The following is a 26,532-nucleotide window of genomic DNA, read 5'->3' on the forward strand; positions in this document are numbered from 1 at the left end:
TCCCCTTTTTCCCTGGGTGGGGGAAAAGAACAGATGGAGGGCTAACTTAGGAGATAAGGAAATATTCCGGGGAACAGGGCAAGCTATGGAGCCCCCTAGTGTTAGGAACAGGAAAGAGACCCCTGGTCCCGGATCACTCTACAGCTGCGTCATGACACTGCCTACTCTTATCACAGGAACTCAGAACAACAGGGGAGTCTCCTGGGAGAATACTGAGAGGGGTCAAATTTAGCTACTGAATCTTGAAGTTCAAAGGGGTTAGCAAATGGTTTCTAATTGGGCAGAATATTTCTTATTGACTGTAGATAGAGAAGGGGGGACACAAGATATTTGAAATGATACAAGTTATCCCATCATCCATTCACAAACTGTAAATTTTAAATGTTCCAATCTGGGTCCTAAGACAAAAGCCCCCATGTGGATGCCAACTAACCCTGTTGTAAAGGTTATACCATTTACTAAAGGGGGAACTTGTGAACAATTTACTATAATGTGACATGAAGATAGAGATGAGTCGGAACATGGAACACGGAAATGAAGGTGTTATTTATGAAAACAGTCAGTTGTTCGGGAACAGGGTATCAAGTCACACAATGTTAGCAGTAATGGAGATAACAACTAATCAACAGTTACAATATTGTATTCTTTATTCTATCTTACAGCATGACTGGCGCTTTAATGTCTTTCCACTTTAATTTTCACAGGCAGCACTCGCAACAATAGGTTTGTCTCAACAGTGGTTCTACGAGCAGTTTAAATTATTATACTGGCACCAACGATGGTCAGTGATCTTTCCCACTAGGCCACAAGTCGTTAGTAGCCAGTCACTTAAAACTCTATGTGTTCTCCTCACACATACCGACTCTAGTCCCTTCTGTTGCATAGCCTCAGCCTACAACCTCTACCACGCATCTAAACTGGAGGTAACAGACCAGTTCACTCACGTCTCTTGGTCAGTACAGCAGACGTCCATCTCCACACAGTGACATCACAGTCTGGGCTTTGGATCTTGACTGGCGCTCTTGGCTTTGGGTCTTGAACAGCGCAGTCTCGTCTTTTGGGTCTTGACTGACATAGTCTGTACCGCGGCGCTGGTCTTCCTCTGTGTTGCATCTTTCACCTTACTCTGTCCTTACTCTGTCACTGGTTGGTGCTATCTGCTTTTCCGCCTTGCTGCTCCATCCTTTTCTATTTGGTAACTGCACCACCTGACCCGGTTTTCCCTTAAACTTTTTCCCCTCAGAAACGCTACCAGAATCTTCCTGTTCCTCATTACTTGGTTTGCTCAGCAGGTTGCAACATTTAGTTGCAAATGTTGCAGAACTCCACAGAACCGCACCTTCAACTCCCCACCCCCTAACAGACAGATATAGAAGGGTTAATATATTCTGCTAGATTTTATATTTTTTAGTATTAAGCAATCTCATATTCTTAAATTTTAAGTATTTTTGGTATAATATTTTCCTGTCTCATATGCAATGTTTTGAGAATATTGTGGGTTATGAGTAGTATACCGAGAATTGCATGATAGCTAATACAATCTCATAGCATGTTTGTGAGAAAAGGGCAGCTAATATAAATTTCCAATGGGACCTACATTTGTCCGTAAATTATATAAGAATTCTGTTCATAGAGTACTAAACAGAATTGTTTTGCTCACAATGATTGTGCTTTTCTTTTCTCCGAGGGCTTGTGGCTGTGATACCAAAGCCCCACAATTTATCCTAACTGGTGATCCCATAATCTGACACTGAGTTAGATTAAACAGCTACAATACTACTGAGCTCAAGGGCAGAAAATCTCTTCTGCTCTTGTAGCCTAAATTCAGGGTATCATGCATATTAGTTTGGCATCCAATTTTAAGCATGAATACTCTAAATACTTGAAAAATACATATTATGATGAAGATAAGATTAAAAGATAGAAAAATAATTACATTTAGAATTTTTATTAACTCTCTGACTGCAGTAAACTGGTTCCAATGTAATTAAAAAAAAAACATAAGTTCTGGAATGTACTTTGTCAAACTGCTGTTGCTGCAAAACAGTGAATCCAAAGCAACAGGGATCCAAGAAGTCAGTCTGAACTGACAGGCTTATGTTTCCCACAAGTCAGAACTGTCAAAAAAACACTGAAACTGTGTTGATGTACTCCATCCCAAACAATATGTTACAGTAGAAACAGATTGCTGTATTCTAAAATTGACTAAAAGAACAGATAACCACCCACATATCTCCATTATAACAATTCTCAAGTGATATTCTCATTTATTTGAATCATTACACAAAAGAGACTATGAATCTCACATTATACATACAGTGAAGGAAATACTTATTACTTGCTGATTTTGTAAGTTTGCCCACTGATAAAGACATGAACAGTCTAAAAATTTTAAGGGTAGGTTAATTTTAACATGGAGTGATAGAATATCAAAAATAAAATCCAGAAAATTACATTGTATAAATTATATAAATTTATTTGCATTTTGCAGTGATAAATAAGTATTTGATCCCCTACCAACCAGTTCTGGTTCCTACAGACCAGCTAGACGCTCCTAATCAGCTCGTTACCTACATTAAAGACAGCTGTCTTATATAGTTACCTTAATAAAAGACTCCTGTCCACAGACTCAATTAATAAGTCAGACTCTAACCTCTACAACATGGGCAAGACCAAAGAGCTTTAAAAGGATGTCAGGGACAAGATCATAGACATGAACAAAGCTGGAATGAGCTACAAAACCATAAGTAAGACACTGGGTGAGGAGACAACTGTTGGTGTAATAGTAAGAACATGGAAGAAATACAAATTGACGGTCAATAGACATCAATCTGGGGCCCATGCAAAATATCACCTCATGAGGTACACTTGATCATAAGAAAAGGGAGAAATTAGCTTAAAACTACATGGGGGAACTTGTTAATGATACAAAGGCAGCCGGGACCACCGTAACCAAGAAAACAATTGCTAACACATTACACCGTAAAGGTTTAAAATCCTGCAGTGCCCTCACGATCCTCCTGCTCCAGAACACACATGTGCAAGCCCATCTGAAGTTTGCCAATGAACATTTGGATTATTCTGTTAGTGATTGGGAGAATGTTCTGTGGTTAGATGATACAAAAACTGAGGTCTTTGATATTAACTCAACTCGCCATGTTTGGAGGAAGAGAAATACTGCCTATCCCCAAAGAACAACATCCCCACTGTCAAGCATGGAGGTGGAAACTGTCATGATTCCAATGGCAGGGAATCACAAAAGGACAAGCACCAACGAGCTCTAGGGTGATGGAACCTGAGCTGACCGCGACCCTAAACCTGAACACACAAATAACAATAGCCGGGGAACGTGCCTACGTTGATCCTAGACGTCTCGCACCAGCCGAAGATCTAACTTCCCCTATTAGAAGAAACACAGACCTCTCTTGCCTCCAGAGAAACTCCCCACAGAAATAGCAGCCCCCCACATATAATGACGGTGAAATGAGAGGAAGGCACATACACAGTATGAAAACAGATTCAGCAAAATGAGGCCCGCTAAAACTAGATAGCAGAGGATACAAAAGTAAACTGCGCGGTCAGCAAAAAACCCTTCAAAAAACCATCCTGTAATTACTTGAACTCATGTTCCAACTCATGGAACATGAGGAGCAATTACAGCCCGCTAGAGCAACCAGCAGCAAAGAAACACGTCAATGCAAGCTGGACAAGACAAAAATAAAGCAAACGTGGAACAAGAAAATCAAAAACTTAGCTTGTCCTGAAGATTACTGAGGCCAGAAGCTGAGGTAACAAAACACTCTGATAACCTTGATAGCCGGCCAGGAAATGACAAGAAGGCCCGGTTAAATAGGAAACTCCCAAATCCTAATAGAACAGGTGGACACCAGAGACAGCAGAACACAAATCACCCAGTACCATCAGTAACCACCAGAGGGAGCCCAAAAACAGAACTCACAACAGTACCCCCCCCCTTGAGGAGGGGTCACCGAACCCTCACGAGAACCACCAGGGCGACCAGGATGAGCCCTATGAAAAGCGCGGACCAAATCATCAGCATGAACATCAGAGGCAACCACCCAAGAATTATCCTCCTGACCATAACCCTTCCACTTGACCAAATATTGGAGTTTCCGTCTGGAAACACGAGAATCCAAGATCTTCTCCACAACATACTCCAATTCTCCCTCCACCAGCACCGGAGCAGGAGGCTCAAGTGAAGGAACAACAGGTACCTCATACCTCCGCAACAACGACCGATGGAACACATTATGAATAGCAAACGATGCCGGGAGATCCAAACGAAACGACACAGGGTTAAGAATTTCCAAGATCCTATAAGGACCGATGAACCGAGGCTTGAACTTAGGAGAAGAGACCTTCACAGGAACAAAACGAGAAGACAACCACACCAAGTCCCCAACACGAAGTCGAGGACCCACGCGGCGACGGCGATTAGCAAACTGCTGAGCCTTCTCCTGGGACAACTTCAAATTGTCCACCACATGACTCCAAATCTGATGCAACCTATCCACCACCATGTCCACTCCAGGACAATCAGAAGGCTCCACCTGACCAGAGGAAAAACGAGGATGAAACCTCGAATTACAAAAGAAAGGAGAAACCAAGGTAGCAGAACTAGCCCGATTATTAAGGGCAAACTCGGCCAGCGGCAAAAAGGTAACCCAGTCATCCTGATCAGCAGAAACAAAACACCTCAAATAAGTTTCCAAGGTCTGATTAGTTCGCTCCGTCTGGCCATTCGTCTGAGGGTGGAATGCAGACGAAAAGGACAAATCAAAGCCCATCTTACCACAGAACGTCCGCCAAAATCTAGACACAAACTGGGATCCCCTGTCAGAAACGATGTTCTCCGGAGTCCCATGCAAACGAACCACGTTCTGAAAAAACAGAGGGACCAACTCAGAGGAGGAAGGCAACTTAGGCAAGGGTACAAGATAAACCATTTTAGAAAAGCGGTCACACACAACCCAGATGACGGACATTTTTTGAGAGACAGGGAGATCCGAAATAAAGTCCATGGAAATGTGCGTCCAAGGCCTCTTCGGGATAGGCAAAGGTGACAACAATCCACTGGCTCGAGAACAGCAAGGCTTAGCCCGAGCACAAACCTCACAAGACTGCACAAAAGAACGCACATCCCTCGACAAGGAAGGCCACCAAAAAGACCTGGCCACCAAGTCTCTAGTACCAAATATTCCAGGATGACCTGCCAACGCAGAAGAATGGACCTCGGAGATGACTCTACTGGTCCAACTATCCGGAACAAACAGTCTCTCAGGCGGACAATGATCAGGTTTACCCGCCTGAAACTCCTGCAAAGCACGTCGCAAGTCTGGGAAGACAGCCGACAAAATCACCCCATCCCTAAGGATACCAGTGGGCTCAGAATTTCCAGGGGAGTCAGGCACAAAACTCCTAGAAAGAGCATCCGCCTTCACATTCTTTGAACCTGGCAGGTATGAAACCACAAAATTGAAACGAGAGAAAAACAGTGACCAACGAGCCTGTCTAGGATTCAGACGCCTGGCAGACTCAAGGTAAATCAGATTTTTGTGATCAGTCAAGACCACCACACGATGTCTAGCACCCTCCAGCCAATGACACCACTCCTCAAATGCCCACTTCGTGGCCAAAAGTTCCCGATTACCCACATCATAATTCCGCTCAGCGGGTGAAAATTTTCTAGAGAAGAACGCACATGGCTTCATCACCGAGCAATCGGAGCTTCTCTGTGACAAAACCGCCCCCGCTCCAATCTCGGAAGCATCAACCTCAACTTGGAAAGGAAGCGAAACATCAGGCTGACGCAATACAGGAGCAGAAGAAAACCGGCGTTTAAGTTCCTGAAAGGCCTCCACAGCCGTAGGAGACCAATCAGCAACATCAGCACCCTTCTTAGTCAAATCCGTCAAAGGCTTAACAACACTAGAAAAATTAGTTATAAAACGACGATAGAAATTAGCAAAGCCCAAGAACTTCTGTAGACTCTTAAGAGATGTAGGCTGCGTCCAGTCACAAATAGCCTGAACCTTGACGGGATCCATCTCAATAGTAGAAGGGGAAAAAATATACCCCAAGAAAGAAAACTTCTGGACTCCAAAGAGACACTTTGAGCCCTTTACAAACAAGGAATTAGCCCGCAGGACCTGAAACACCTTCCTGACCTGCTGAACATGAGACTCCCAGTCATCAGAAAAAACCAAAATATCATCCAAATACACAATCATAAATTTATCCAGATATTCACGGAAAATATCGTGCATAAAGGACTGGAAGACTGAAGGAGCATTAGAAAGTCCGAAAGGCATTACCAAATACTCAAAATGGCCCTCAGGCGTATTAAATGCGGTTTTCCACTCATCACCTTGCTTTATTCGTATAAGATTATACGCACCCCGAAGATCAATCTTAGTGAACCATTTAGCCCCCTTAATGCGAGCAAACAAATCAGTCAACAAAGGCAAAGGATACTGATATTTTACGGTAATCTTATTCAAAAGACGATAATCTATACAAGGCCTCAAGGACCCATCTTTTTTGGCCACGAAAAAAAAACCTGCTCCCAAAGGGGACGAAGATGGACGGATATGTCCCTTTTCCAAGGACTCCTTAACATAATCCCGCATAGCAGTATGCTCTGGCACTGACAGATTGAACAAACGACCTTTAGGAAATTTACTACCAGGAATTAAATCTATAGCACAATCGCAATCCCTGTGAGGAGGAAGCGAACTGAGCTTAGGCTCCTCAAAAACATCCTGATAATCAGACAAAAATACAGGAACCTCAGAAGGAGTAGATGAAGCGATAGAAATCAGAGGTGCATCATCATGAACCCCCTGACATCCCCAGCTTAACACAGACATTGTTTTCCAGTCAAGGACTGGATTATGAGTTTGTAACCATGGCAGACCAAGTACTAGAACATCATGTAAATTATACAATACCAGGAAGCGAATCACCTCCTGATGAACGGGAGTCATACGCATGGTCACTTGTGTCCAGTACTGAGGTTTATTCATAGCTAAAGGTGTAGAGTCAATTCCCTTCAAAGGAATAGGGACTTCCAGAGGCTCAAGACTAAACCCACATCGCTTGGCAAATGACTAATCCATAAGACTCAGGGCAGCGCCTGAATCTACATAGGCATCGACGGAAATGGATGATAATGAACAAATCAGAGTCACAGACAGAATGAACTTAGACTGTAACGTACTAATGGCAACAGACTTATCAACCTTTTTTGTGCGTTTAGAGCATGCTGATATAACATGAGCTGAATCACCACAATAAAAACACAACCCATTTTTCCGCCTATAGTTTTGCCGTTCACTTCTAGACTGAACTCTATCACATTGCATTGTCTCAAGTGCCTGTTCAGAAGACACCGCCAAATGGTGCACAGGTTTGCGCTCCCGTAAACGCCGATCAATCTGAATAGCCATAGTCATAGACTCATTCAGACCTGTAGGCGCAGGGAACCCCACCATAACATCTTTAATGGCCTCAGAAAGGCCATCTCTAAACTTTGCAGCCAGGGCGCACTCATTCCACTGAGTAAGCACTGACCATTTCAAAAATTTTTGACAATATATTTCTGCTTCATCTTGCCCCTGAGAGAGAGCTAATAAAGCTTTTTCAGCCTGAATCTCTTGGTTAGGTTCCTCATAGAGCAAACCCAATGCCAGAAAAAACGCATCCACATTAAGCAACGCAGGATCCCCTGGTGCCAATGCAAATGCCCAATTTTGAGGGTCACCCCGCAGGAAAGATATAATAATCTTAACCTGCTGAGCAGGGTCTCCAGAAGAGCGAGATTTCAAAGAAAGGAACAACTTGCAATTATTCCTAAAATTCAGAAAACTAGATCTATCTCCAGCAAAGAACTCTGGAATAGGAATTCTAGGTTCAGACATAGGAGCATGTACAACAAAATCTTGTATATTTTGAACCTTAGCAGCAAGATTATTCAGGCTGGAAGCTAAACTCTGGACGTCCATGACAAACAGCTAAGGTCAGAGCCATTCAAGGATTAAGAGGAGGAAAAAAAAAATCAGCCAGGCTGCAATTAAGGCTAGGCAGCAACCTCAGAGGAGAAAAAAAAAAAAAACCTCCTCAGACTACTTTTCCTCCTACTTCAGCCCAAACTTTGTGGCCGGCTATACTGTCATGATTCCAATGGCAGGGAATCACAAAAGGACAAGCACCAACGAGCTCTAGGGTGATGGAACCTGAGCTGACCGCGACCCTAAACCTGAACACACAAATAACAATAGCCGGGGAACGTGCCTACGTTGATCCTAGACGTCTCGCACCAGCCGAAGATCTAACTTCCCCTATTAGAAGAAACACAGACCTCTCTTGCCTCCAGAGAAACTCCCCACAGAAATAGCAGCCCCCCACATATAATGACGGTGAAATGAGAGGAAGGCACATACACAGTATGAAAACAGATTCAGCAAAATGAGGCCCGCTAAAACTAGATAGCAGAGGATACAAAAGTAAACTGCGCGGTCAGCAAAAAACCCTTCAAAAAACCATCCTGTAATTACTTGAACTCATGTTCCAACTCATGGAACATGAGGAGCAATTACAGCCCGTAGAGCAACCAGCAGCAAAGAAACACGTCAATGCAAGCTGGACAAGACAAAAATAAAGCAAACGTGGAACAAGAAAATCAAAAACTTAGCTTGTCCTGAAGATTACTGAGGCCAGAAGCTGAGGTAACAAAACACTCTGATAACCTTGATAGCCGGCCAGGAAATGACAAGAAGGCCCGGTTAAATAGGAAACTCCCAAATCCTAATAGAACAGGTGGACACCAGAGACAGCAGAACACAAATCACCCAGTACCATCAGTAACCACCAGAGGGAGCCCAAAAACAGAACTCACAACAGGAAACATTACGTTTTGGGGGTGTTTCTCTGCTAAGGGCACAGGACTATTTCATTGCATCAATGCGAGAATGGATGAAGCCATGTAGTGTAAAATCCTGAGTGACAACCTCTTTTCCTCCACCAGGACATCAAAAATTGGTCGTGGCTGGGTCTTCCAGCAAGACAATGACCCAAAACATACAGCCAAGTCAGTAAAGGAGTGGCTCAAAAAGAAGCACATTAAGATCATGGAGTGGCCTAGCCAGTCTCCAGACATTAATCCAATAGAAAACTTATAGAGTGAGTTGAATCTCTAAGTTGCCATGGGACAGCCTCAAAATCTTAATGATTTAGAGATGATCTGCAAAGAGGAGTGGACCAAAGTTCAACATGACAAACCTCATCATCAACTACAAAAAATGTCTGACTGCTGTGTTTGCCAACAAGGGTTTTGCCACCAAATATTAAGTCTTGTTTGCCAGAGGAATCAAATACAGGGTAGGCCATTTATATGGATTCGCCTAAATATAATGGGAATGGTTGGTGATATCAACCTCCTGTTTGTGGCACATTAGTATATGGGAGGGGGAAAACTTTTTAAGATAGGTTCTGACCATGGTTACCATTTTGAAGTCAGCCGTTTTGGATCCAACTTTATTTTTTCAAATGGGAAGAGGGTCATGTGACACATCATACTTATTGAGAATTTCACAAGAAAAACAATGGTGTGCTTGGTTTTACCGTAACTTTATTCTTTCATGAGTTATTTACGACCAATTATAAAATGTGTTATAAGTACTGCCCATTGTGTTGGATTGTCAATGCAACCCTCTTCTCCCACTCTTGACACACTGATAGCAACACCGCAGAAGAAATGCTAGCACAGGCTTCCAGTATCCATTGTTTCAGATGCTGCACATATTGCATCTACACGGCATAGACAATTGCCTTTAGATGACCCCAAAGACAAAAGTCAAAGGGGGTGAGAAAGGGAGACCTTGGTGGCCATTCAACTGGCCCACGATGACCAATCCACTTAACAGGAAACTGTTCATGTAGGAATTGCTCAGACCTGTCACCCATAATGTGGTGGTACACCACAAGAATTAAGAATTAAGTAAGAATTTAGAAAATGTAATGGAAGCAACAGTTAAACAAAGATACAGAAGTCTCATATATGATCCTGGAAAACTCAGCAATAGTCTTTGTCCAGCACCGAACAATGTCAATTGTTAGTGAATATGTATGCCCTATCTAACTAACAATTTGTGAAAAGATATACTGTATATGTTAACAAGAGACAACTGAACGTTGCACTGAGACAACAAACTGGACGTGGTTGCTGACTGTTGTGTCTGTGCAACTGCACATTGTGGACAGGAAGCATCAATGTATCCTTCTTGGGCATCAGATTGAGAAGTGTGTAACACAAAGAAAGGGTCAGTGGATTCACTGTCAGACACAGATTTTGTACCTAGGCATTCCACTCACCTACTGGGATGCTGCGTATATGAGGAGTATATGACATATGCTAACAGAGGTATTATGTTGAATTTCCATTTACAAAGGGAATTGTGTGGAGCATGGTAATGCATTCATGTTCAATAATGTCCAAGTGCAGACCGAAAAATCAACATCAGGCTACCAGATACATGCTTAACCCCTTAATCCCATATGACATACTATCCCGTTGAGGTGACCTGGGACTTAATTCCCAGGGACGGGATAGTACGTCATAGGTGATCGGCCGCGCTCACAGGGGAAGCGCGGCTGATCGCCGCCGGGTGTCAGCTGATTATTGCAGCTGACATCCGGCACTATGTGCCAGGAGCGGTTACGGACAGCTCCCGGCACATAAACCGCCAGAACACTGCGATCAAACATGATCACAGTGTTCCAGCAGCATAGGGAAGTATCCTGCAGGGAAGGGGCACCCTGCGTGCTTCCCTGAGACCCTCGGTACAATGCGATGTGATCAAGTTGATCAGAGGGTTCCCTATGCCCTCCTCCCTGCAGGCCCCGGATCCAAAATGGCCACGGGGCTCCTTCTGGGTCCTGCAGGGAGGTGGCTTGCAAGCGCCTGCTCAGAGCAGGCAGCGGCAAGCCTGGGGCACTGCCTGTCAGATTGCTGATCTGACACAGTGCTTTGCACAGTGTCAGATCAGCGATCTGACACTATACTATGATATCCCACACTGGGACAAAGTAAAAAAAAAAATTTCATGTGTAAAAAAAAAAAAAAATTCCTAAATAATGAAAAAAAAAAAATATTGTTCCAATAAATATATTTCTTTATCTAAATTAAAAAAACAATAAAAGTACACATATTTAAAATCGCCGCGTCCGTAACGACACGCCCTATAAAACTGTCCCACTAGTTAACCCCTTCAGTAAACACCGTAAAAAAAGAGGCAAAAACAACACTTTATTATCATACCACCAAACAAAAGTGGAATAACACGTGATCAAAAAGACGGATATAAATAACCATAGTACTGCTAAAAATGTCATCTTGTCCTGCAAAAAACAATCCGCCATACAGCATCATCAGCAAAAAAATAAAAAAGTTATAGTCCTCAGAATAAAGGGATGCAAAAATAATTATTTTTTATATAAAATAGTTTTTATCGTATAAAAGCGGCAAAACATAAAAAATTATATAAATGAGATATCGCTGTAATCATACTGACCCAAAGAATAAAACTGCTTTATTATTTTTACCAAATGTGGAACAGTATAAACGCCCCTCCCCATTCTGCCTAACAAAAATCGGAATAAAAAGCGATCAAAAAATGTCACATGCCTGAAAATTGTTCCAATAAAAACGTCAACTCGTCATGCAAAAAACAAGACCTCACATGTCTCTGTGGACAAAAATATGGAAAAATTAAAGCTTTCAAAATGTGGAGATGCAAAAACTATTTTTTGCAATAAAAAGCGTCATGTAGTATGTGACAGCTGCCAATCATAAAAATCCGCTAAAAACCCGCTATAAAAGTAAATCAAACCCCCCTTATCATCCCCCTAGTTAGGGAAAAATAATAAAATTAAAAAAAGTATTTATTTCCATTTTCCCATAAGGGTTAGGGTTGGGGCTAAAGTTAGGGTTAAGGCTACAGTTAGGATTTGGGCTACAGTTAGGATTGGGGCTACAGTTAGGCTTAGGCTTGGGTCTAAAGTTAGTGTTAGGGTTGGGGCTAAAGTTAGTTTTAGGGTTGGGGCTAAAATTAGGGTTAGGGTTGAAGCTAATGTTAGAGTTGGGGCTAAAGTTATGGTTGGGGCTAAAGTTAGTGTTATGGTTAGGGCTAAAGTTAGGGTTAAAGCTACAGTTAGGATTGGGGCTACAGTTAGGGTTGGGGCTAAAGTTAGGGTTAGGGTTGGGGCTAAAATTAGGGTTAGGGATAAAGTTAGGGTTAGGGTTTGGATTATATTTATGTTTGGGATTAGGGTTGGGATTAGGGTTAGAGGTGTGTCAGGGTTGTGGTTAGGGTTATGTTGGGATAAGGGTTAGGGGTGTGTTTGAGTTAGAGGTGTGGTTAGGGTTGGGATTAGGGTTAGGGGTGTGTTGAGGTTAGGAGTGTGGTTGGGATTAGGGTTAGGGGCATGTTCAGGTTAGGGGTGTGGTTAGTGTTAGGGTTAGGGTTGGGGCTAAACTTATGGTTAGAATTGGGGCTAAAGTGGGACTTGGGGCTAAAGTTAGGGTTTGGATTATATTTACGTTTGGGATTAGGGTTGGGATTAGGGTTAGGGGTGTGTCAGGGTTATGGTTAGGGTTATGGTTGGGATTAGGGTTAGGGGTGTGTTGGAGTTAGAGGTGTGGTTGGGGTTGGGATTAGGCTTAGGGGTGTGTTGGGGTTAGGGGTGTGGTTGGGATTAGGGTTAGGGGCATGTTCAGGTTAGGGGTGTGGTTAGTGTTAGGGTTAGGGTTGGGGCTAAAAAAGATATAGAGTTGGTGCTAAAGTTAGGGTTAGAATTGGGGCTAAAGTTAGGGTTGGGGCTAAAGTTAGGGTTAGGGTTTAAATTATGTTTACGTTTGGGATTAGGGTTGGGATTAGGGTTAGGGGTGTGTCAGGGTTGTGGTTAGTAGAGTTGAGTGACTTTTACTTTTTTAGGATCGAGTGGGGTTTTGCGAAACTTGACTTTGTCAAAAGTCGGGTCGAGTGAAATCGGCCGATTATTGCGAAAAGTTGGGGGCCGGCCGAAACACGAAACCCAATGCAAGTCAATGGGGAATCAAAGTCAGCAGTGAGTGGAGGACAGGAAAACACCTACAGTGTCCATTTTAATGCCAAAAACATTAATTCTTATTTCTTAAGCTTGTCAATCTAATTAATTTACTTTATAATAATAGTTGGGCATTGAAAACAGGGGGTCATTTGGCTAAAGTTGTGGGGGGGTAGTGTTATGGGCCTGGTGGTTAGGAGCACCCGGCACAACTTGATAGTTAAACTCACACAGGACAAGCTCTGGGATGTCGGAGCTCTGCTGACCGCAGGCCCTAATCCTATCACAACAACTAGAAATAGCCGTGGAGCGTTCCTGACACTCCCTAGACGCCTCTTCACAGCTAGCTAGCTAGCCCTAGAGATAGAAAATAAAGCCTACCTTGCCTCAGAGAAATTCCCCAAAGGAAAAGGCAGCCCCCCACATATATTGACTGTGAGTAAAGATGAAAGTCACAAACGCAGAAATGAAACAGGTTTCAGCAAAGGGAGGCCAGACTTACTAAACAGACAGAGGATAGGAAAGGTATCTTTGCGGTCAGCACAAAAAACTACAAAAGACCATGCAGAGTGTGCAAAAAGACCTTCGCACCGACTAACGGTGCGGAGATGCCACTCTGCATCCCAGAGCTTCCAGCTAGCAAGACAAAATCATGATAACTAGCTGGACAAGGAAACAATGAACAAATAATAACTATCAGGAACTTAGCTTCTGCTGGAGAAGACAGGTCACCAGAAAGATCCAAGAGCGAACTGAACCAATGCAGGAACATTGACAGCTGGCATGGAGTAACGATCTGAGTGGAGTTAAATAGAGCAGCCAACTAAAGGATAAACCACATCACCTGTATAAGGAACCTCAGAAGCAGCAGCTTCACTCACAGCCACCAGAGGGAGTCCATGGACAGAACTCGCCGAAGTACCATTAACAACCACAGGAGGGAGTTCGACAACAGAATTCACAACAGGGTAGGGCTGGCTCAAGATTTTTGTGGGCCCAGGAAAGGCGGAATGCGTCACGGTGGTGGAGCAGGGAGAGGTAAGTATATCAACTTTGCAAGTGCTGTGATGCTGAGCAAGCGGGGGGGGCCCACTCATTGGCACCTGGCAGTGGCACAGGGCCCCTCATAGTACGGCGGTGTGTTTGACGGCGGGTGGCACCTCCCGCTGCAAGAGACACTTTTGTGTACTATGAGGGGCCCTGTGCCAGTGACGTCGCCAACGAGTATGCCCCTCACCTGATGAAGGAACCTGCACTTTCATCTGCACCTTCCTCTTTGTCCCCGTGTAAGGTGGTATAGTATGCGGGAAGGGGAACCTGACTTTCAGCAGGGTCAGATTCTGGCTGTGTAGAGTCCAAGTAATGTAGTGGTCTGGGTCTATGTAATAGCAGACTCATCTAGCAGTGGCTGGGCAATGGGCAGGATGAGGAGGAAACACAGCTATAGGCCCAAATAATAAAGTTGGCTAAATGCAGTTCAAAATTGGTAACAGGACTAAACAGGCAGCATTGCTTTGTTAAGTGGAGGACAACTGTAATGAATGGCGCAGACACAGTTAGTAGGCCCAAAATAAAAAAGTAGGCTAAATGCAGTTCAAAATTGGTAACAGGACTAAACAGGCGGCCTAGCTTTGTTCAGTGGAGGACAACTGTAATGAGTGGCGCAGACACAGTTTGTAGCTCCACAATAAAAAAAAGTAGGCTGAATGCAGTTAAAAATTTGTTACAGGACTAAACAGGCGGCATAGCTTTGTGCAGTGGAGGACACCTGTAATGAGTGGCGCAGACACAGTTAGTAGGCCCAAATACAAATGTAGGCTAAATGCAGTTCAAAATTGGTAACAGGACTAAACAGGCGGCCTAGCTTTGTTCAGTGGAGGACAACTGTAATGAGTGGCGCAGACACAGTTTGTAGCTCCACAATAAAAAAAAGTAGGCTGAATGCAGTTAAAAATTTGTTACAGGACTAAACAGGCGGCATAGCTTTGTGCAGTGGAGGACACCTGTAATGAGTGGCGCAGACACAGTTAGTAGGCCCAAATACAAATGTAGGCTAAATGCAGTTCAAAATTGGTAACAGGACTAAACAGGCGGCTTAGCTTTGTTCAGTGTAGGACAACTGTAATGTGTGGCGCAGACACAGTAGGCCCAAAATAAAAAGTAGGCTAAATGCAGTTTAAAATTGGTAATAGGACTAATCAGGCGGCCTAGCTTTGTTCAGTGGAGGACAACTGTAATGCGTGGCGCAGACACAGCTAGAAGGCCAAAAATAAAAAAGTAGGCTAAATTTAGTTCAAAATTGGTAACAGGACTAAACAGGCAGCATAGCTTTGTTCAGTGGATGACAACTGTCATGAGTGACGCAGACACAGTTTGCAGGCCCACAATAAAAAAGTAGGCTAAATGCAGTTCAAAATTGGAAACAGGACTAAACAGGCGACATTGCTTTGTTCAGTGGAGAACAACTGTAATGAGTGGCGCAGACACAGTTTGTAGGCTCACAATAAAAAAGTAGGCTGAATGCAGTTCAAAATTGGTAACAGGACTAAACAGGCGTCATTGCTTTGTTCAGTGGAGGACAACTGTAATGAGTGGCACAGACACAGTTAGTAGACCCACAAAAAAAAGTAGGCTTAATGCAGTTCAAAATTGGTAACAGGACTAAACAGGCGGCATAGCTTTGTTCAGTGGAGGACAACTGTAATGAGTGGCGCAGACACGGTTAGTAGGCCCAAATACAAAAGTAGGCTAAATGCCGTTCAAAATTGGTAACAGGACTAAACAGGCAGCCTAGCTTTGTTCAGTGGATGAGAACTGTCATGAGTGGCGCAGACAGAGTTAGTAGGCCCAAAATAAAAAAGTAGGCTAAATGCAGTTCAAAATTGGTAACAGGACTAAACAGGCGGCCTAGCTTTGTTCAGTGGAGGACAACTGTAATGAGTGGCACAGACACAGTTAGTAGGCTCCAACTAAAAAAGTAGGCTAAATGCAGTTCAAAATTGGTAACAGGACTAAACAGGTGGCCTAGCTTTGTTCAGTGGAGGACAACTGTAATGAATGGCGCAGACACAGTTAGTAGGCCCAACTAAAAAAGTAGGCTAAATGCAGTTCAAAATTGGTAACAGGACTAAACAGGCGGCCTAGCTGTGTTCAGTGGAGGACAACTGTAATGAGTGGCGCAGACACAGTTAGAAGGCCCAAAATAAAAAAAGTGGGATAAATCCAGTTCAAATATGGTAACAGGACTCAACATGCGGCATAGCTTTGTTCAGTGAAGGACAACTTTAATGATTGGAGCCAGTGGCATATCTAGGGGCGGGCAGCCGGGGCATATGCCCCAGGCGCAGCCGGCAGGGGGGTGCAGTCGGGCCGCCTAATTCGGCGGTCTGCAGTTTCGTCCCCCCGGAGGCTGCATTCTGCCGCCCCCGGTCTGGGAGTCAGCTGTTATCTGTGCCGACTGTCAAGCTGACAGCTGGCACAGAGAAGCTGCAGAGCGCTGTCTCACAACGTGTGCAGAGGTGGTGGAGAGCTCCTGCAGAGTGGCTGTGGTGGGCAGGGAGAAATCTCTGCAGCTCCGCTGCCCAGCGATCTGTTTTCCTGCTTCCTCTTGCATCCTCTCTCACAGACGCGCCGCTGGATGACGTCATCATTCAGCGGCCGGCTGTGTCAGAGCAAGGCAATGAGATGCTGCGGCAGAGCGCGAGATGAGGTGAGAGGTGAATGTGTGTATGTGTTTGTGTGTATGTGAATGTGTGTGTATGTGTGTGTGTATGTGAATGTGTGAGAATGTGTGTGTGTGTTTGTATGTGAGTGTGTGTGTATGTGTGTGTGAATGTGTGTATGTGAATGTGTGTATGTGTATGTGAATGTGTGTATGTGTGTGAATGTGTGAATGTGTGTGTGTATGTATGTGTGTATGTGAATGTGTGTATGTGAATGTGTGTATGTGTATGTGAATGTGTGTGTATGTGAATGTGTGTGTATGTGAATGTGTGTGTATGTGTGTATGTGAATGTGTGTGGATATGTGTGTGTGTATATGTGAATGTGTATATATGAATGTGTGTGAATGTGTGTGTATGTGATTGTGTGTGTATGTGTGTGTATGTGAGTGTGTGTGTGTGTGTGAATATGTGTGTGTGTATGTGTGTGTATATGAATGTGTGTGTGTGAATGTGTGTGTATGTGAATGTGTGTGTATGTGTGTGTGTACGTGAATATGTGTGTGTGTATGTGGGGGAGGAGAGGGCAATGATGCAGCTGACGGGGAGAGAGCAATGATGGGGATGGTGGAGGAGGAGAGGGCAATAATGGGGCTGACGGGGAGAGAGCAATGATGGGATGGTGGAGGAGGAGAGGGCAATGATGGGGCTGATGGGGAGAGAGCAATGATGGGGATGGTGGAGGAGAGGGCAATGATGGGGCTGACGGGGAGAGGGCAATGATGGGGATTGTGGGGGAGGAGACGGCAAAGATGGGGCTGACTTTGCCATAGCTTTGTTCAGTGGAGGACAACTGTCATGAGTGGCGCAGACAGTTTGTAGGCCCACAATAAAAAAGTTGGCTAAATGCAGTTCAAAATTGGTAACAGGACTAAACAGGCGGCATTGCTTTGTTCAGTGGAGGACAACTGTAATGAGTGGCGCAGACACAGTTAGTAGGCCCACAATAAAAAAGTAGGCTAATAGCAGTTCAAAATTGGTAACAGGACTAAACAGGCGGCATTGCTTTGTTCAGTGGAGGACAACTATAATGAGTGGCGCAGACACAGTTAGTAGGCCCACAATAAAAAAGTAGGCTAAATGCAGTTCAAAATTGGTAACAGGGCTAAACAGGCGACATTGCTTTATTCAGTGGAGGAAAACTGTAATGAGTGGAACAGACACAGTTTGTAGGCCCACAATAAAAAAGTAGGCTGAATGCAGTTCAAAATTGGTAACAGGACTAAACAGGTGGCATTGCTTTGTTCAGTGGAGGACAACTGTAATGAGTGGCGCAGACACAGTTAGTAGGCCCACAATAAAAAAGTAGGCTAATAGCAGTTCAAAATTGGTAACAGGACTAAACAGGCGGCATTGCTTTGTTCAGTGGAGGACAACTATAATGAGTGGCGCAGACACAGTTAGTAGGCCCACAATAAAAAAGTAGGCTAAATGCAGTTCAAAATTGGTAACAGGGCTAAACAGGCGACATTGCTTTATTCAGTGGAGGAAAACTGTAATGAGTGGAACAGACACAGTTTGTAGGCCCACAATAAAAGAGTAGGCTGAATGCAGTTCAAAATTGGTAACAGGACTAAACAGGCGGCATAGCTGTGTTCAGTGGAGGCCACCTGTAATGAGTGGTGCAGACACGGTTAGTAGGCCCGAATACAAAATTAGGCTAAATGCAGTTCAAAATTGGTAACAGGACTAAACAGGCGGCTTAGCTTTGTTCAGTGGAGGACAACAGTAATGAGTGGCGCAGACACAGTTAGTAGGCCCAAAATTACAGGACTAAACAGGCGGCATAGCTAGGTACTGGGGTGGGCTTCTCTGCTGAGTAGCAGACAGTGGTAGTAGGCGCAAAGTATTAACTGGTCTAAATGGAGGCCAGGGCCCCTGTATATTTTTACTATTATCTATCATTTCAACAAATTTGTATTGGCAGTGCCATTGAAGGATTTAACAGCACAGACTACACAGTGGTGGAGCAGGGAGAGGTAAGTATTGCAAGTGGTAGAGCACTGTTTGAGCTGGTGGGGAACACAATCTTGTGGGCGTTGGTACTGGCACAGGGCCCCTCATATTACGACGGTGTGTCTGGCGTTGGTTGTGCACCACCACCGTCATAGACACTTCATTGTACTATGAGGGACCCTGTGCCAGTGCCGTCACCCAAGAGTGGGCGCACCCACCTGTCCAGGCAAACGGCACTCGCACAGGTGCTTGCGCCAGGAAGTCAGTAGGAGGAGGCCAAAAGCAAGACATTTTTCAGGCAACCTACGTGTCAGCAGGAGAAGGTGGGGCAAAATAATTTGAAATCCATGATTGGTTCATTTTAATGAAGGTTAGATCACCAACATTCTGGGTAGCCAGACGTGTCCTTTTTTTGGTCAGTATTGAACCAGCAGCACTGAAGACTCTTTCTGATAGCACACTAGCAGCACGGCAAGCGAGCTCCTGTAATGCATATTCTGCCAATTCAGGCCAGGTGTCTATATTAGATGCCCAGTAATCAAAGGGGAATGACCTGTGAGGGAGAACATCGATAAGGGAGGTAAAGTAGTTCATAACCATATTGGAAAAATGCTATCTCCTGTCACTTTGAATCGATGCAGCAGTACCTGTCGTGTCAGCGGTCATTGAGAAATCACTCCACAACCTGGTCATAAAACCCCTCTGTCCAACGCCACTTTGGATTTGTGCACCTCTAACACTTCTGTCATGTTGCCCTTTACGGCTCGTGTGAGAACCATCAGCGCCTCTGTGTGCTGGGAATGCCTGAACCAAACGGCCTACAAGAGTTGCTTGTTTGGTAGCCAATATTTGCTCAAGGTTCTCATGTGGCATCATATTTTGTAATTTTCCTTTATATCGTGGATCCAGGAGGCAGGCCAACCAGTAATCGTCATCGGTCATCATTTTGATAATGCGGGGGCCCCTTTTTAGGATACGCAAGGCATACTCAGCCATGTGGGCCAGTGTTCCAGGTGTCAATTCACTGCTTGTGCCGGGTTGAGGAGCACTTTCTTGCAAATCAACATCACTTGTGTCCTGCAAAAACCCTGTTCCTGACCTTGCAACGCCACCAGTTTCTATTGCCCCTGTGAAGCATCCTCCTCCCATAAATATTCATTCCCATCTTCCTCATCCTCCTCCTCTTTGTACGCCACCTCGTCCAGGAGAGTTCCCTGAGCAGACAATGGCTGCCTGTCATCAAGGCTTCCCTCCTGCTCGGCTGCAGACGCCAGCTCCTTAATGTGCGTCAAACTTTGCATCAGCAGATGCATTAGTGGGATGCTCATGCTTATGATGGTGTCATCTGTACTTACAAGCCGGGTGCATTCCTCAAAACACTGAAGGACTTGACAGAGGTCTTGGAGCTTCGACCACTGCACACCAGACAACTCCATGTCTGCCATCCAACTGCCTGCCCGTGTATGTGTATCCTCCCACAAATTAATTACAGCACACCTCTGTTCGCACAGCCTCTGAACCATGTGCAGTGTGGAGTTCCACCTTGTTGCAATGTCAATTATTAGGCGATGCTTGGAAGATTCATCGATCACTGATGGTTCAGCATATGGCTGGAGTGTATGGGCGACCGGCGGATGTGTGAGCAAAGTCTTCGCACCTTCAGGAGCAGGGCTGGTAACTCCGGATAATTTTTGAGGAAGCACTGAACCACCAGGTTTAAGGTGTGAGCCAGGCAAGGTATGTGTTTAAGTTCTGAAAGGGCTATGGCAGCCATAAAATTCCTTCCGTTATCACTGACTACCTTGCCTGCCTAAAGATGTACACTGCCCAGCCATGACTGAGTTTCTTGCTGCAAGTACTCGGCCAGTACTTTCGCGGTGTGTCTGTTGTCACCCAAACACTTCATTTGTATCACAGCCTGCTGACACTTACCACTAGCTGTTCCATAATGGGACACCTAGTGTGCAACACTGGCAGCTGCGGATGGAGTGGTCGTGCGACTGCCCTCTATGGACGAGCTTTCACTTCTGGAGGAGGAGGAGGAGGAGGGGTGGCGAACGCCTACAACCAACTGTTTCCTAGACAGTGGGCTAGGCAGAACTGTCCCACTATGGATGTCCCCTGTGGACCCTGCATCCACCACATTACCCCAGTGCGCCGTGATGGACACGTATTGTCCCTGGCCATGCTTACTGGTCCATGCATCTGTTGTGAGGTGCACCTTTCTACTGAATGATTGCCTCAGTGCATGGCCAATGCGGTCTTTGACATGCTGGTGGAGGGCTGGGATGGCTTTTCTCGCAAAGAAGTGTCGACTGGATAGGTCATAGCGTGGTACTGCGTAGGCAATCAGTGCTTTGAAAGCTTTGCATTCAACCAACTGGTAGGGCATCATCTCTAACGAGATTAGTCTAGCAATGTGGGCGTTCAAAACCTGTGTATGCGGATAAGAGGATGAGTACTTTCTTTTCCTAACGAGAGTCTCTTGTAGGGTGAGCTGGTCTGGAGAGCTGCATATAGTGGAACTAGCGGGGATGGTGGTGGACATAGCAGATTGAGAGAGGGTTGGTGATGGTATTCTCGATGTTGGCCAACCTATAGTGTTTCCTACCTAGAACCTTGTGATTCCCTGACTGCTTTGGCCTTGCAACGATACCTCCACATTTGCTGCTGGTGGTGTCCTAACTGATGGGCTTACTGTGAGAGAAGAAATGTAGCATTGCTGACTACCTTTATTCTGAGCAGGTGCACCAACGATACTGGACGTTTGGTAGTTAGTCCAGGCTTGCAAGTGCATGCTGGTTAAATGTCTATGCATGCACATTGTATTTAAATTTGGGTCATTCTTCCCTCTGCTAAAGGTCTTTGAGCACTTCTTACATATAACTTTGCACTGATCATTCGGATCTTGATTAAAAAATGCCCATACTGCAGTCTTCCTACTATGGATTACCTTTTCAGGCATAGCACGCTGTGCTACTTTCACCGGATGGCCACAGTGTCCTAAAACTGTTTTTGGATTTGACAAACATTTTTGGCCCGATACGGGCCTGCCAGATGAAAGCTGTTGCGGTATAGATGGCTGCTGCGGATCATCCTCCGCTTCTGAGCTACTGGCAGTGGCACCCTCTTCCCCCAATAGCTGCCAATCTGGTTCAACAACTGGGTCATCTATCACCTCCTCTTCAATTTCATGTGCACCTTCCTCTGTGTCACCGTGTAAGGTGCTATAGCGTTCGTGACGGGGCACTATAGTCTCATCAGGGTCAGATTCTGGCTCAGTACACTGCGAGGGCAATGTAGTTATTTGAGTCAATGGAACAGCATAATAATCTAGCTGTGGCTGTACATCTGTGCACTCCATGTCCGATTCATCTTGTAATGGGCTTTTAACAATTTTCCTCTCTAACCAAGGCACGGTATGTGTAAAAAGCTCCATGGAGTAAACTGTAGTTTCGCCTGCTGCATCCTTCACTTTTGGTTTGGGTGAAGGACTCAAGGAAGCGACTTGTTCCTGATCTGGAGCATCCACTGACGACTTGCTGCCTTTAGATTTCGAACCTTCGGAAGAGGAGGCGAAAGAGCTAGAGGCTGAGTCAGCAAGGAAAACCAAAACTTTTTCCTGCTGCTCCGGCTTTAAAACCTGTTTTCCTACTCCTAGATAAGGGAGCCTTCGAGGCCTTGTGTAGCCAGACGATGACGCTGGCTCAACACCTCGAGCCCTTGGTGCTACAACAAAACTCAGGCCCAGTGTATTACACTATACAATGTAAGTGGCAGAAAGTGGCTGGAAGATGTACGACAAACTAACAGAACTGTGACGTAGATCCACTTAGTACCAATTTAAATCTCCCTTTTTTTGGGGGGAGACTGCAACAAAACTCAGGCCCAGTGTATTACACTGCACAATGTAAGTGGCAGAACGTGGCTGGAAGATGTACAACAAACTAACAGAACTGTGACGTAGATCTACTTTGTTAGGGCTAGTGGAATGCACCGAGTAAATATAGATGTTTTATTGTTATAGATGCGTTCGCAGCCCGGGGTCCACCGTGCAGGAGACCTGCTGCTAGCAAACGGCAGCACTATATGGCGGTATGAACTAGCTCTGTTATTTCGCAGAGTAGCCATGAAAGCAAAGCACTGTGCCCTGTTAGACTTCACAGAGGCACAGGCTAACTACCCAACTGAGAGCAGTCAGTGGTCATGCATGCACACAAAACTCCTCGCCGGAGGTGCCAGCATTCTAGGGGCTTATTTCAGCCAGGTCTCTGAATACACACAAACACAATCTCCTCGCCAGAGGTGCCAGCATTCTAGGGGATAACTTCAGCCGATTCCCTGAACACAATCTTACATTACCACACTGGCGCAAAGCACATAACTTAGAAAGATACTTGCCGTGCGGCCATGCGAGCTTTAAATAGTTGCAGCAAGTACATGACCTTCCTAGAAGGACCAACGAGAGGCTGACACAGAGCCTGGGCACCTACAGGACCTTCCTGAAGGACCAATGGATTTAGCTGCAGTATCTGAACATGTGACCCTTGATCTCCACTGAGAGATCTTACTCTGGGCATGCTCAGAATGAGAAAAGCAGGACTTAGTCCTAGAAGCGTCTGCTCGCCACTGCCCAGCAGTGTTTCAATGGCAGAAGCAGGAAAAGCAGCAGTAACTCTTTGTACAGAGTCAGACTGAGCAAGATGCTGGGACTGACATCTCTGCTGAGCAGGCTCCACTGCGGCAGGAGAAGAATGGGATACCGCAGCGGAGATGGCCCAAGATTCCCCCTGTGCAGAGGCGGTAACTCGACCCCTAACATTACCCCCTCTCCTAGGCCCCCCCCCTCCTTGGGCCTCGCTACGCTCGAAGGCGGCAATGAGCTGCAGAGCCTGAATGTGCTCAGCAGGCTCCCAGGACCTATCCTCAGGACCGTAACCCTTGCAGTCCACCAAATAAATTTTTTTGCCACGTACCACCTTGAACCCCAAAATAGCGTTCACCTCGTAATCGTCCGTAGACCAACCCGATGTCCAGGCAGATGACTCAGAAAACCGGGACATGTATACGGGCTTAAAGAGGGACACATGAAAGGTGTCGGTGATACCAAGGCATGGAGGAAGGGCTAGATGGTAGACCACAGGATTAACCTGTTCGAGGACCTTGAAGGGACCCAAGTAGCGAGGTGCAAACTTAGTGGACTCAACACGCAGCCTGATGTTACGGGCGGAGAGCCACACTAAGTCGCCAGGAGCAAAGGTCGGGGCAGGGCGCCGATGTGCATCGGCGGAGGACCTCATTCTCTCCTTGGAGGCCCGGATGGCATCCTGAGTGTGGTCCCAAATGTCCCGTGCCTCCACTGCCCAGTCTGCCACCCTGGAGTCAGAAGAGGACATGGGCATAGGCACAGGGACCCACGGATGCTTGCCGTAATTAAGGAGGAAAGAAGTCTGACCGGTGGAGTCGGCTACAGCGTTGTTAAGGGCAAACTCTGCCCACGGTAACAAGGATGCCCAGTCCTTCCTGGCAGAAACAAAATGTCGTAAATATGTGACCTGAGTCTGATTGGCCCTCTCAACCAACCCATTCATCTCGGGATGATAAGCCGAGGAGAGATTCAACTCAATACTGAGCAGATGACAAAGCTCTCTCCAGAACCGAGACGCAAACTGGCGACCCCGGTCACTGACAATCTTGTCCGGCATACCGTGTAGGCGAAAGATATGCTTGATGAACAACACTGCCAGAGCCCGTGCAGAAGGTAGCCGTGGAAGAGGCACCAAATGAACCATTTTGGAAAAATGTTCGGTGATCACCCAGATAATGGTGCAGCTACGAGACTTGGGTAAGCCTACCACAAAGTCCATACCGACCATCTCCCAGGGCCTGTTCTCCACCGGCAGAGGATAAAGCAACCCAGCTGGCCGTTGCCGAGGAGACTTGTTCTTGGCGCAAGAGACACACGCCCGAACATAGTCTGCGACATCACGAGCCATATGCGGCCACCAGTTTGTCCTCGCCAGTAACTCAGATGTCCTTTTGGAACCAAAATGTCCACCCACCCTGGACGAGTGAGCCCAAGAGAGAACCTTCGATCACAAACTGGATGGTACAAAAGTCTTGCCCGGAGGCACAGACTCTAGCGAAACCGGGGCCACAGTTCTCAGGCTCTCGGTGGTAACAATAAGCCGAGGCTCCTCTTCCTCTTCCACAGATGATGCAGTGGAGCAAAAGAGAGAGCATCGGCATGAATGTTCTTCTCCCCAGAAAGAAAATGAAGGGTAAAATGAAAGCGGGAGAAAAACAAGGACCATCTGGCCTGGCGAGAATTTAACCACTGGACTGTCTGCAGGTAAACCAAATTCTTGTGATCTGTGAAGACTTGGAAGGGAAAACGAGCTCCCTCAAAGAGATGTCTCCACTCTGAGAAAGCCAACTTCATGGCTAGCAACTTCCTGTCCCCAATGGAATAATTCCTCTCTGCTGGTAAGAAGGTCTTAGAGAAGAAGAAGCAAGGATGCTTCTGACCTTGAGCTTCCTTTTGGAAAAGGACTGCTCCAGCACCAACAGATGAGGCACCCACCTCCATTATAAATGGCTTATCTACATCGGGGCGATGTAGGATGGGAGCGCTAGCGAAGTGTGACTTAATGGAGATAAAGGCCTTGGAGACCTCCTCAGACCACAATTTGTGATTTACTCTGTTCTTGGTGAGGGCAACCAAGGGAGCTACCAAAGTTGAGAAGTGTGGAATGAACTGGTGATAGTAGTTAATGAACCCCATAAAGTGCTGCACCGCTTTAAGAGAATCCGGTTCCTGCCAGTCCATCACAGCCTGTAGTTTGGCAGGATCCATAGCCAATCTTTGGGCGGGGATGATATAGCCCAGGAAAGATAAGGACTCCTGCTCGAACACACACTTCTCCAACTTGGCATAGAGGGAGTTTGCCCATAGGAGGTCGAAGACTTTGCAAACATCTCTCCGGTGGGAGTCAATATCTGGAGAGTATATGAGAATATCATCCAGATAGACTACGACCGAGGTGGAGAGCATATCCCAGAAGATGTCATTCACAAAGTCTTGGAAATGGCTGGGGCATTACAGAGCCCGAAGGGCATCACCAGATATTCATAGTGCCCATCCCTGGTGTTAAAAGCCGTCTTCCATTCGTCCCCCTCACAGATGCGAATCAGGTTGTAAGCACCCCGCAGATCTAATTTAGTAAATACTCTTGCTCCCCGAAGCCTATCAAAAAGCTCAGATATCAGGGGCAAAGGATACTTATTCTTAACGGTGATGGCGTTTAGACCCCTATAATCTATGCATAGATGTAGTTCCCCATTCTTCTTCTGCATGAAAAAGAACCCTGCACCAGCAGGTGACACTGACTTCCTGATGAACCCTCTTGCCAGATTCTCTTGAATGTACTGAGACATTGCCTCCGTCTCCGGGAGAGATAACGGATAGATTCGACCCCGGGGAGGCTCAGCACCAGGCAAGAGATCAATAGGAAAGTCATAGGGGCGATGGGGCGGAAGGGTCTCTGCCGCCTTTTTGGAGAACACATCCGCATAGGACCAATATTGCTTGGGGAGAGAGGTTAGATCTGCGGGTACCTCTGTAGTAGCAACCTGAACACACTCCCTCTGACACCTACCCCCACAAGATTAACCCCATCCCAAAATTCTTCCTGAGGACCACTAGATGTGAGGAGAGTGGTACCGTAGCC

This window comes from Ranitomeya imitator, chromosome 1 (assembly GCF_032444005.1).
Source record: "Ranitomeya imitator isolate aRanImi1 chromosome 1, aRanImi1.pri, whole genome shotgun sequence".
NCBI classification, from domain to species: domain Eukaryota; kingdom Metazoa; phylum Chordata; class Amphibia; order Anura; family Dendrobatidae; genus Ranitomeya; species Ranitomeya imitator.